The sequence below is a fragment of the Heterodontus francisci genome, chromosome 6 (assembly GCF_036365525.1).
Source record: "Heterodontus francisci isolate sHetFra1 chromosome 6, sHetFra1.hap1, whole genome shotgun sequence".
In the NCBI taxonomy this organism is placed as follows: Eukaryota; Metazoa; Chordata; class Chondrichthyes; order Heterodontiformes; family Heterodontidae; genus Heterodontus; species Heterodontus francisci.
Window position 1 is genome coordinate 38,800,103 of NC_090376.1, and position 14,110 is coordinate 38,814,212.

Below are 14,110 nucleotides of genomic sequence, written 5' to 3' on the forward strand. Positions count from 1 at the left end.
GACTTCCAAATGAATCCATTTCCACAATTTAAATCTGAGTCCTTGAAAACATATTTTTTTTAAAAATAGAAGCACTCTCATAACAAAATATATCCCCCCACCCCCCCTACAGGCCTGCTCAGGTCTGCAAAAAAAAAAAAAACTCGACCTGAGCCCAACAGAACCACATTCAATCCAAGCCCGACCCGGCCCGAATCCTTCCATTTTTTCCTGCGCCCAAACCTAACCATCAGTTAACTTACCTTCCGTTTTTCACTTTGTTGCTGATCTGCACAAGATTAAAATAACTATAACAAAACCACCTTTCTAGTCCAAAAATTAAATTAACATTGAAGCCACTTACCTGTAATAGAGCGTGTCCAACCCGGCCTGACCTGAGCCCGAATGCCGGACCCGGAAGTGCAACCCAAACCGGACACGTCGTCGAGTCCCGTCGGGTTTGGGTCGGGTAGCTGGCCTTTACCTCAAAATAACCCAACACACACGCACGCACACACACACACACACACACACACACACACACACACACACACACACACACACACACACACACACACACACACACACACACACACACACACACACACACACACACACACACACACACACACACACACACACACACACACACACACACACACACACACTGGGTTAAAGAAGCTTTTCTTGAAAAAACAAGATATGGAATTTTCCAGATGGTTCTTTGGTCTGGCATCCAGGTACACATGGATGGGTGTCACTAGACACATGCGGTAGTCCCTGGGATCTTTTCAGAAGCAGTTTGTTCGGGAGATGTCGAGAGAAAGTCTTGCAGAAACTTGTCAGGAGAAATGCTGCATCAGTTTCTCCAGTTCTCACGCTGGATTCTCAAGGTTTCTCAAAGAGGTGGAACAGGATGAGCTGGTAGCCTCTCTTTCTCAGCAGGCTTACACCCCAACAGACCATTCAAACAATTCAAAAATGAAACCAACTCCTGACCACCATAACTCTAGACATGTCACTTCTCTGTAAACAACTCCAATAGTCAGCAAGGCTCCTGATGTTTACTTAGCTTGATACATGTGACTTCAGTGAGTGTTTATTTTTAAACAAAGTCCCAAGTGTCCTTCCAGTGATCCTTTAAAAAAAAAACAAATCTAGCATTTCATCAGGTATTTCCACAGTCTATTGAACACGAGTCCTGAAAAAATATTAAAAATGGAATTACCTTCATTACAGGAATAAATGGAAACAGTGCAGTTAATATATACCAATCTGCAGGTAATGCTTCACAGTATGCAACTGTAGCTGTAAAGAATACAACAAGGCCTGATTTATATTCTACTATAATAACCATGAACAATGAATTGGTAGGGGTGCCAAAGAGCTTTGGGTACATTAGCAATCAAGTTGCAAAAGTTTGACTTTGAACTGAAGAGGTCAGTTAATTCTTTGACCTTCAGTAGCCTGAGCCAATACAAACCCAGAAAACTGGCAAAAGCTGACCAACAGCTTCAAAAAAACACATTGATGCAGTCCTATAAGCTGAGAACTCAAGAATGGCTATTACAGGTAAAAGTAAATACTTACACAGTCTTTGTAACTTAAGCTGTAGATATACAGAGCACCCTTCATTTGTACTGGAGGGGAAAATAATCTTTGCCATCCTGAGCCAGAAAGAGAGTAGGCCCAGGCAGTCACTGTGGTGTTGGACATTTTACTACTTTAAAGGCACGATATAAAATGCAATATTGTGACTGTCGTTGTGATCTTACCCTATGGGTGTTGTGAGCAGTGCTATTGTGAGTACCTGCAGTAACTGTTAACCTCAAACATTCAGCTATATAAGTAGCATCAGCAAGTTGTGGGATTAGCTTCAAAATTCATACTTTGTTATGTAGTAGTCGTTCCACTGTGGAGGAATTAGGAGACATCATTGAATGCAGTGTGGAAAAATGATTTTGGTGAAGTTTTCATGTAGACGAGAAAAACGGTTTTGGTGAGAATTTTGAAGGTGAACAGGAAACTAGCAAGGTGAAGAGGTTCAGGACGGGAGCTTTGGATCTGAGACAGCTTTCGGATATCAGGCATCGGATCACTTATCAGGAATAGTACGCATCAAAGGATGGATCTTTTTTGAGCTTGTGCCGCTGGCAGGGAATGTTAGCCACTGGCAGCCTAAATCAAGAAATCACAGGCACACAGCGCAAGATTTTCCACACACCAATTTTAATGGATAGAAAGTTGTCGGCAACATTTCCATTACTTCCCGATTTGCATGATGCTCATTGACAGCACATTCTCAGGTAATTACCCCAGAAGTATAATGATGCACTTCAAGTAGAAAGAGATTTAAAAAGCACAGTAAAAATTCAATTGTAATTTATTAATACGTTTTCTTCAATTATTATAAAAAGAGTGAAATGAAAACAGAGGACGTTGCTCTTTTACATTTCAAATGCCAGATCATATAAGATCCCATATGGACTAATACACACAACTGACTTGTGTCATTAGCGCAATAAAGGTTCTGAAATTGTTGTCACGGGTTACGGTTAAGTCAATATTTACAAAATAAGATACAAGGCTATTCAAATGAAGAGTTTGACATCTAAATGTTTTATGATAATATACTGCATGTCTTTTGCCTAAGAGGCAGACGAACGAGTCTTGTAATCTGCTAACACTAAAATGTCTTTTGGGGACATAAATGACACACAAGTTCCAGGAACCTAATTTTATTAAAATCAAAAATGTCACTGCACTTGGCTGTACACAGCCAGTTGTACATCTAATCAAGGGTATCTAATGCAATTGATAAAACTGCTTAATGTCCATAATGTGAAATAGCCAGACCTATCTTCAGGCTGTTTTACAATAAGGTTCTCTTGATAAGGCGTTTTTTATCATTCAGCATGTACAGCCTTCACTTGATTGACATAGGGAAGCTGATATGTCTTTCATAGCCAGCAGCAACACTAGGGCATTAAGGCATTGCTAACGCTGCCATTACATTCGCACAGAAACTCTGGAGGCAAAATTGGACAGCCCCAAAAATGGGCACGAGGATCATGACACAAAATTAGCCCGCACCCATTCCTTCAATGCAGGCAGCATGCAAGCTTTGTGCTGCCTGCTTATTTAATTGATTGTAGGGCACTGTTGAGTGGCTGCATGCCTAAGCAGTGCAAAACCGTGAGAGGCTAGCATGAGTTCAAGCTAACCTGCACTAGCCTGCACCTCTTAAAAGAGAGGTACATTTCGACTGGAGCAGGTGCTGGACATCATTCTAAAAGTGAGTTTGACCTGGGAAAATCACAAAAATGGTACAACATGGAAGATAGCTACAAGGTTCCCCAACACAGCACTGGAAGTCTTGGTACCGGAGGTGGACTAGAGGAGAGAGGTCCTCAATCCACAGGGGATCAGGAAACCCTCCAGACAGACACCATGTAGGCATTGGGAGAATATAGATGTGATGATCAATGCCAGCAGTGTAGTCCCTGGATGCAGTGCCACAAGAAGTTCAAGGACCTCACACAAATGGTCAAGGTTAGTGAATTCATCTTCAAATTTCATGGCCCACCAATTACACCACTAGACTCATATACTGCTCAATACACCACACCCCTATCACTCACCTACCAACAATCCCTATCAACTGTGACTCATAGTTCACATTCATAACTTCACCTCACCCCTAGAAACTTACAACTACTATAAGCCTCACACACACATCTCAAAGCTTGTACACACTGCCAGCTATTCAACTATGGCAGAAACATCAGCCAAACAGATTGCATCACACTCAATGACACATTTCCCTCTCTCTCGCAGGGCAAGATGGCGCACAACCGCAAGCTGCAGCACCTCACCAGGGCACAGGCAGGTCTACATGTCCTCACTCCAATGAAGGAGACTGTGCTCACCATCATTGGAGCAGCCATAACTGAGGCTATCAAAGATATGTTCATACCTAATCCTCCTTTTCACATCCCACTTCCTTGTCATCTCTCAATCACTTCTGATTTGCAACTGCAGATGGTCTAAGGATGCATTTCTTGCTTTACCCCCTCCCCTCATCCAACCCTACCCTTGCCTTTCTCCTTTCTGATACCTGGCCAGGCAGTGGTGCAGGAGCAAGAAGTGGAAGAGGAAGCAGAGACTGACGATGAAGAAATGACATCATTTAATCTCATACTCGCAGGCACCAACTCAGATACTGACACTGCACCTACCTTAGAGAGTAGGTCAGAGGCAGGACCTGCACGTGGTAAGACACTGCACGAGTGGTCTGCAGCCAGGGCAGAGTAAAAGGGTAGCATTGATGCCAGCTCGCTGGAGGGTGAAGTTCCACACAAGGTCGCTTCAGAGGATTCAGATGAGGACTTTGATAGGGTGGCCTACAGAAAAAGGATGATTGGTATGCACACAGAAATGCTTGCCTGCCAGAAAGCCTATGGAGTATGAGGAAGTCTGGCACCAACCTTGAACACAGCTTTGCGCAGAGCTTGGAGCCCATCCTTTCCAGAATGGAAGTGGTGATCAACTCCATTACCACATTTGTGGACCCAACCATGATTAAGTGATGCATGATACAGATGGCCAATGGTTCATCTTCCATTGCAGCACAAGAAAAAGCCATGCAACATGTGACTTCTGCAGTGGAAGCTCAGACTGAAATTATGTAAGCTCAGCTTGTTGTCTTGCAAGCTCAGACTTCTGCCACATTGGCTGTGGATACCAGTGTTCCAAGGGGAATGCAGCAGTCTGGCAATCTGCCCTCCACCACATTGCCAGGATTGCTGAGGTACCACCCCGGGGGAGTGGAAGTGACTCCGTGGAACACAAACCTGCTGTGCTCTCTTAGGATGACTGTATTCATCCTCCCACCAGCCAAGGTGGTGTAATCCGAAGACAGGCCTTCTACGTGCAGAGCTGCTCGAGGTTGTCCTGCAAGGCCATCTGGAGTGACCCACACTGAAAGTCAGCAGCTTTCCACCAGCTCTGCTGCCGTCACTGGGGTAGCACTGCTTAGCAGGATTAGGATGGACAAAGGCACATGGAAAACAGGCACTAAGGGAATACAATAGTTGACTTTTGCATGGAATATTGGATGGTTTGATATATAAACTTGGTTTGGAAAGTTTGTTTTCTGGTCACTTTTAGTTCAGCAGTGTAGACAAGAGCATGCTGTGATGATCACTGACAGAGGGAAGGCGAGGTGTGGGACTGTTGTGGAGTCAATGGCAACCTGTACCACAGGGAACCCTGCAAGCCTGGCAAAGCCATGTGCTTGCTCCACCTGCTTCTGTGTGGCAATAGAGAATGTATTGTAGTCAGCTCTCTTGGAATACAAAGCATCAGTAATCTCCCTTTCATAACAGTGGATGGCGAACTGTGAGATGTTGGAAATATTGTTGGCTCCAGCCTAGACACGTTCACAGCCACTGACAATATCATTCTTGCCCTGCTCTGAGGCTGCAGTTCTGCCTGCAAAAGGTGGAAGATTCCTGTCAGCACTTGCTAGTGAAATGGAGACATCACACACACTCCTCCTCACTGAGCTACGAGTAAGTCAATTGCTCCCTGAAGACACTGGGTGGATATTGCCTCCTTCTGAGAGCCCTTCTGAGAGCCCTTCCGCCCACCGCTCCTTCCTTCGAGGGTTCCTCTTTGTTGCATCTGCTCATTCTCACTGTCATACTGCAGGTCAAGAGGTATGGAAAGAAGTGACTGGGAGCAAGTGGTCTGAGCAGAACCCTTGAAGTCAGAGCCAGGTCCTTCACCACGTGCCATACCTCTCCCTGTAGACCAGCAACTTTAAGTGGCAGTACAAACCAAATGCTTCCACTAACTCAGCAATAGTCAGTAGAAATCAATCAACAACGAACTGAATATGGTTGATGATCCTTTTAAATATCACTGGTTGGGGGTCTTTCTTACTGCTGAATTCATGTTCAGCTATGTGAGGTTATGAGAGGGTGTCGGGCTGGGGCATTGAAGTCACAAATGGCACTGCTGGAGTCAAATCGGTATGACACCCTGACTGACATCATAATCTGCCTACTCTGCATACTTCGAGCACATGCTCCCAACGCCTATGCTGATGACCTAACCAAATTGGTGCCAGCACAGCCCACACCACAAGTGTGCGTGCATGTCGCGGACACCATTTTGGACCCAAAACCGCACCCATAGCACTGAAATATGGTTGCGAATTTTGTGGCCCCAATATTCAAATTCTGTTAAAATTGGCTATAGTTCAGATTGAAAAACAGCAAGGCACTTCACAGGAACATTATAAAGCAAAATATGACACCAAGCCACATAAGGAAATATTAGACCAGATGAGCAAACGTTTAATCAGAGGTAGGTTTTAAGGAGTGTCTTAAAGGAGAAAAGCAAGGAACAGGTGCGGAGGAGTGTAGGGAGGGAATTTTGGAGCTTAGGGCCAAGGTGACTGAGGGCACGGCCACAAATGGTGGAGCGATTAAAATCAGGGATGCTCAAGAGGTCAGAATTAGATGAGTACAGATATCTCGCGGGTGGTGTAGCTGGAGGAAATTACAGAGAAAGAGAGGGGTGAGGCCATGGACGGATTTGTAAACAAGGATGAGAATTTTAAAATCAAGGGGCTGGATTTTAAGAGAGGTGGAGAGTTCAAGAAATGGCAGTCCGCACATGCAGGCCACATGCCAAACAGCCACCGCAATCTCATGCACGGCAGCTCATTTAGGTAGCTGGGGTGGCCCAACTGCCCCCAATCACGTGGAGGGGGTGGACTGTCCATCGCCAGAAATGGCGTCAGTTGCCTGTGCGCAGGCACTGGTGCCATTTTTAAAGGCCAGCCACCCCTGCTGGTCAATTTGAATTTTTAAAGATATACCCCCCCAAAATTTATTAAATAAATTTCTAACGCCACTTTACCAGCCCCCAATAACAATTACATTAACTATTTTCCCTCTTCCCCCCCCCAACAAAACACTTACCTTTCAAATCTGACCTTCCCCGCCCCCAGACTACACAGAGTTTGAAGTTTACCCCTTCCCACCGTCCCCTACACCCATTACGTTTATTTGACCCCGTTCCCCACTCCCGCACTGACAATCTTAACGCGGCCTCCCTCCCCACCAGTGTCATGCCAGCTTTCCCCGAAAGGGGAATTGAAGGCATGGGAGTGCCGGCCACCCTGCCAAAGATCACGGCGTGCCCAAATGATTGAAGGCAAGTCCATTTAACTTTATGCATGTAATTAATATAAATATTAAAATCCAGGTCCCTGTCACCCAGCGGCAGGGGTGCTACCACGAAGCCTCACCTCCGCCGGGAGAATCAGGCCAGGCACTCCCGGCGTCGGCTTATGTGGCTGACTGCTGCCAGTCCCATCATTTGGCACCCCACCCCTCCATCGAGCCCAATGTCGAGGGCTTGGTAAAATCCAGCCCAAGATGTTGCTTGACTGGGAGTTTATTTTTTAATTTGCGGCACAGTGGCGCAGTGGTCAGCACCGCAGCCTCACAGCTCCAGTGACCCGGGTTCAATTCTGGGTACTGCCTGTGTGGAGTTTGCAAGTTCTCCCTGTGTTTGCGTGGGTTTCCTCCGGGTGCACCGGTTTCCTACCACATGCCAAAGACTTGCAGGTTGATAGGTAAATTGGCCATTAGCAATTGCCCCTAGTGTAGGTAGGTGGTAGGGAAATATAGGGACAGGTGGGGATGTGGTAGGAATATGGGATTAGTGTAGCATTAGTATAAATGGGTTGTTGATGGTCGGCACAGACTCGGTGGGCCGTTGGGCCTGTTTCAGTGCTGTATCTCTAAACTAAACTTGCCACAGGGAATTTGAACTCAGAAAGCTGTTTGCTCCTGGACTGAAAAGACCTCTCTCCTATCTGCTCCCATCTCTTTCTCACGGAACTGAAGACCCATTGAAGACACATGAACCCCAAGAGAGTAAAGTCCCCTACAGTGAACAAGGTTTAAGAAGAATACTGGGCCTCAACGAAAAGCAAGACTACTTACAAAATGACTACAGTGAGCTCGACGCACAGTAACAAAGAAATTCTTCTGATATTCCCTCAAATCTCTCTACTTTATTTTTCTTCTGCTCTCTTCTGTCCCTACTTGCATGCGTGCATGCGAGCGTGGGTGTGTCATACATCCGTGGATGTTAACCGAATTAGAGTTTAAGTTTTAATAAATTTCACTTTCCTTTTTTAAAGCTAAGAAAACCTGGTGTGCTCATTTCTTTGCCTTATAATTGGAAAGCAGTGAACAAAGATTCACCAAGGAAAAGCTCAAAACACAGTGTTTAAAAATTAAAACCCTGTTACAAGATAACCAGGTGAAGATTGAAAGAGACCCCTAGACACCTTTTTCAACTGGTCGTAACACAGGCAACAGAGTTTTGGATGACCTCAAGTATATGGATGGTTGAATGTGGGAGACCAGCCAGGAATGCATTGAAATAATCAAGTCTAGAGGTAATGAAGGCATGATTGAGGATTTCAACAGCAGATGAACTGAGACAGGGGCGAAGTTGGGCGATGTTATGGAGGTGGAAATAGGGAGTCTTAGTGATGGCATGAGCATGTGGTCGGAAGTTCATCTCAGGGCAAATATAACACCAAGATTGTGAACAGACTGGCTTAATCGCAGACTGTTTTTTTTAATTCATTCATGGGATGTAGGCGTCACTGGCCAGGCCAACATTTATTGCCCATCCCTAATTGCCCTTGAGAAGGTGGTGGTGAGCTGCCTTCTTGAACCGCTGCAGTCCATTTGGGGTAGGTATACCCACAGTGCTGTTAGGAAGGGATTTCCAGGATTTTGACCCAAAGGAAGAAGGATGAAATAGGTAGCTGGAGACTGGAGTTTGGAACGGGGACTTAAAGAAAAGGTTTCAGTATTCCAAATATTTAATTGGAGTGAATTCCTACTCATCCAGTACTGGATGTTGGATAAGCAGTCTGATAATCAGCAACAGAGTCGTCGTCGAGAGAGGTGGTGGTGAGGCAGAGTTGGCAATGTTCAATATTCAAAAGCAATGTACAAATAAGGTGCTGAAGGTGAATGATTGAACAATTAAAGTTTGTAATACAGCTATCTGGTTGTCATTGGACAATGGAGCAGCAGTGGCGCAGTGGTTAGCACCGCAGCCTCACAGCTCCAGCGACCCGGGTTCAATTCTGGGTACTGCCTGTGTGGAGTTTGCAAGTTCTCCCTGTGTCTGCGTGGAGTTTGTAAGTTCTCCCTGTGCCTGCGTGGGTTTCCTCCGGGTGCACTGGTTTCCTCCCACATGCCAAAGACTTGCAGGTTGGTAGGTAAATTGGCCATTATAAATTGCCCCTAGTATAGGTAGGTGGTAGGGAAATATAGGGACAGGTGAGGATGTGGTAGGAATATGGGATTAGTGTAGGATTAGTATAAATGGGTGGTTAATGGTCGGCACAGACTCGGTGGGCTGAAGGGCCTGTTTCAGTGCTGTATCTCTAATTCAAATCAAATGCTCCACCCTTAGAGTTTATGGGCTTGATGTTATAAGCTACATACACACCATTATTTAAAAGCGCTGCTTAACATGCCAATCATTTCAGTGCTCGTCTGGAGTGAAATCTTGGATTTGGCTTGTTTGAAACCATGCACATTACAAAAGTGCTCATTGTTAACAATCTTAAAAGCCCAGTATTTCTCATTGAGAGTTTTAAATACAAGACAATAAAATACATTTGTTAATTATGGTTATGTTTTTCTGATGGACCAGAATTTAAAAACGCTGACCACAAAATTTCACAGATTGTGATTCCCAACATTTACTACTAGATGTACTACTGGTGCTTTCCACTGCTGACACTGTCGAAGTATACAGGATCATGAAGAATTAGCAAGGTGCCAGCAGGCACTAGGGGTGCATCTTGACCAGCCACCAGCCCCAAGCTGCCAGGAAATCAGGTCTTGGATGGGAGTTGTTGGCACCCCATCAGAAACGCATAAGATCGCCCAAGCAACACCCTTTTTTAAGAGGCCCTCATGAATCACACAAATACAAATTAACTTACTGTAATCTTCAGAGGTCCAGGCTACTTCTCTGACCTGGACCCCCATGGTATCCTCCACTTGCAGTCTGGAAAAGGCTGACATGCCTTTTCACTTAGCATGCAGGCCTCCAAAGTTATGCCAAGTCCTCAGGAGGCTGTGGGAATTTCCAGTGTAGATGTAAGAGACGGGTCTACTCTTAAGGCCCTGCGGATATCTGTAGCACAGGCCTGGACCCAATATGTCCTTAGTCCCAACTATTCAATAATTAACAGTAGCATTGGAGTTTAGAGCTTGAGTGTTAACCTCTGTATTAGATGGTTTGGGTTTTAATCCCAGTCCTGCTACTTGAATTTGCTTGCCACAGCTGGGAGTAAGTTTTACTAGTTATCTGAATTCTCTGTCCAGGAGATTCTTCAGAGCTGTTCCCATTCTGTTGATGTTACTTCGTCATAAGTGCAGCGGAACTCTTATTGACATGGGTAAACGAGGTTTCCATTGCACTTCTGGCAAAGTAACACCAATGGAGTAGGATCAGCTCCGAGGAATTTCCTGACAGCTGCTACATGAAAGGGAAAAACTGGTATTATCTGTTGCAAATGCAACCTGCGTTAGTCAATCAATGATTAACATAGATGACAGTTAAAAAGTAGTGCACAATCCATACATAGATCAAAGCTTAGACGTTGCAGCATCTTCAGCTCATAGGCTCATAGTATCCCTGCTAGCTCTTGAACTGAAGATATCTCATCCCATTTCCCCATATTATTTTTTAATTTTTTTTAAAAGTTATTTGTTCTTGGGATGTGGATGGCACTAGCGAAGCAGCATGCAACGCCCACCGTTAGTTGCTCTGAGGCGGCACAGTGGCGCAGTGGTTAGCACCGCAGCCTCACAGCTCCAGGGACCCGGGTTCGATTCCGGGTACTGCCTGTGTGGAGTTTGCAAGTTCTCCCTCTGTCTGCGTGGGTTTTCTCCGGGTGCTCCGGTTTCCTCCCACAAGCCAAAGACTTGCAGGTTGATAGGTAAATTGGCCATTATAAATTGTCACTAGTATAGGTAGGTGGTAGGGAAATATAGGGACAGGTGGGGATGTTTGGTAGGAATATGGGATTAGTGTAGGATTAGTATAAATGGGTGGTTGATGTTCGGCACAGACTCGGTGGGCCGAAGGGCCTGTTTCAGTGCTGTATCTCTAATCTAATCTTAACAGCAGGAATTTCTCCTGGGTTCTACCAGTTGGCTGCCATAACTTCACTAATTCCTAGCAAATGTGAGTAAAAATGGGAATGACGACTCTTCACAAAAGCTATTGACAAGTGAAGTTTCCTTTCTTTGTGATTTGTCCCTCATTTCCTTTACAATTGCCAGGTTATATACCCTTCAACTGAGTGGAAAAGCAGATAATTTGTTTAGGCTTCTTCCAATATCAGTCTATGGTAGCCAACTAGAACCTCAGAACAGTACTTCACTTGTGCTCGACACCTCCCTCTAATGGTCCAGTCAAGATGCACGACTCACTGTCAGGAGAATTGCAAACAGAGTGCAAACTTATCTATCACAGTAGGTATCAAGTACATTAATGATATATCATTGAAGTCCTGTAGAAAATATTCTTAATGAAACAACTGTAAAATAAGTTATACTATTTTTACTAAATCTGCAGGAAACACTGACCAAGTATAAATTTCATAATAAAACACAATAGTGCTGCATTAAACACCATGGGTATATAGTGCCTGATAAAGCACAAATTGTTGAAAGCCCGCTATGATACACAGTTTGATCTATAATGTTTTTATATAGTTCCCTAAAACAGTCATCTAACATTGCCTATAAGAACTTGCATTTATATAGCAATTGTCACAACCTCAATGTTTCCAAGTATTTTGCAGCCATAGGATCTTTTTTTACATGCTTTGAGAGGGCAAACAGGGTTTAACATCTCATTTGAAAGATAGAACCTCTGACTGTGCAGTGCTCTCTCAGTACTACACAGAAGTGTCAACCTAGATTTTTATACTTAAGTCTTTGGAGTGGGACTTAAACTCACAATCTTCTGACTGAGAGACACGAGTGCTAACAATGAGCCAAGGTTGACATCACTACTCATAAACATGTTCAAATATATACTTTGACATTCACCAGCAGTCACATCTGCAAAAATTAAACTAGATAGTACTTTTACATCACAATTCAAAGGAAATGAAAGGTAATGGAAAGCAACATTGTTTTAAAACTGTCAATTAAAATTGCAATAAAAAGTAATGAAGCCGCATAATATCTGTAGTGTTTTAAGAATTGCATTGTACAGATTGTTCACTAGAGGCTATCATGCACACATGAGCCAGCAGAAGAAGCTGAGAGAAAGTGAAAGCAAAAACAGAATAAAGACGACTCCATTATGTTCAACATCATGCTGTCTTAGTCTTTGCCTCATATTTCTTACAAAATTCAGCTAAACCTCACTCCAGTCCCGATAACATCACAATATCCAGAAGAAATATTAAAGGATGGGTTTGATACAAGGTCTGATGATAGATATTCATATTCGTATTTTGTAATATAAAGTAAAATTGTTATAGCCATAATTCAACCTCAGAGTGATTAAAGATAAATTGCCAACCATGTCAAAGTAAACAGTTTCCTCCTAGAGTTAACTATTTTTTTGGATTAACAACTAAAAACAAGCTAGAAATGCACACCAGATCTGTATGCATCCAAAACTGAAAAGACAGGTTATTCATTTGGGTGGAACTGATGGTCAGAATTTGTTAGATTATGACTCAGCTAACTTTTTGAATTATTATACATAGAAATTACAACATTGGAAAAGGCCAGTTGGCCTAGTCAGTTGGTCTTTATCCTCCATACAAGTAAACAGTTCTGATCACATTTACTCACCCTTCGCCCATTTCCAATTAACTCCATTTCCTTTATCCATCTGTCCGATTGAATCTGTTCTTAATGATGTTGATTAAGGCATAAATGTTGGTCAGGTCACCAGGAGAATTTCTCTGCTTCTCTTTGAATAGTGCCATAGGATCTTTACATTCACCTATGTAGGCAAAATTCAGCCTACACTATATTACTCGCAAATATTACTTTTGCATGGGAGCAGAATTTCAACTGCTTTGAGAGATTTTATGTATGGTGGTGGTGGGTGGGACCATTGTAGATATTCACCCACAGAAAATAGGAAGCAGAAGATATCACTTGGAGAGGTTTCAAGTTTTGAATCATCTCGTCTTCACCAGGCCAGTTCCCTTGGCACCTATAGATATTTAGGCCCAATTTCCGAAGCACCACAGGACCATTTGGAGCAGAGAAGCAATAAAGCCAGGAGCACAATGAAGGCACCTTTGGCATTGCACCACAGGGAAGTGTTAACATACAAATTTGCTATTTTTGATGATTTAAAGAGATGAAGCTCACCTTCCAGGACCAACACTTGTCCTAGGCAAGTTGCCCCAATCAAAGGGAAAAGCTATAGTGTTAAGAGGCTTGATTCAGCAAATCAGATAAGTGTCTGACAGAGGAGATTTGCATTGTTATAGTTTCATAGCATCATTATGGCACAGAACGAGGACATTCAACCCATCACGTCCATGCCAGCTCTCTGTAAAGCAATCCAATCAGTCCCATTCCCCCGCTTATCCCTGTAGCCCTGCGAGTTTATTTATCTCAAGTGCCCATCCAATTTCCTTTGAAATCATTGATCTTCTCCACTTCCACCACCCTCATCGGCAGTGAGTTCCAGGTCATTACTACCTGCTGCGTAAAACGTTCTTCCTCACATCCCCCCTATATATCATGCCCAAACCCTTAAATCTGTGTCTCCTAGTCCTTGGACCATCAGCTAATGGGAACAGCTTTTATTTGTCTATCTTATCTAAACGTGTCATAATCTTGTACACTTCTATCAAATCTCCCGTCAATCTCTTTTACTCCAAGGAGAATAACCCCAGATTCCCCAATCTAACCTTGTAGTTAAAATCCTTTTGTTTTGGGTGCTCTGGTATTTGTGGCTGCTGGGAGGATACCACTGTTAGGTGCAGGATGAGGGTACCCGTTGGGATCCTCCTTTATGTGTT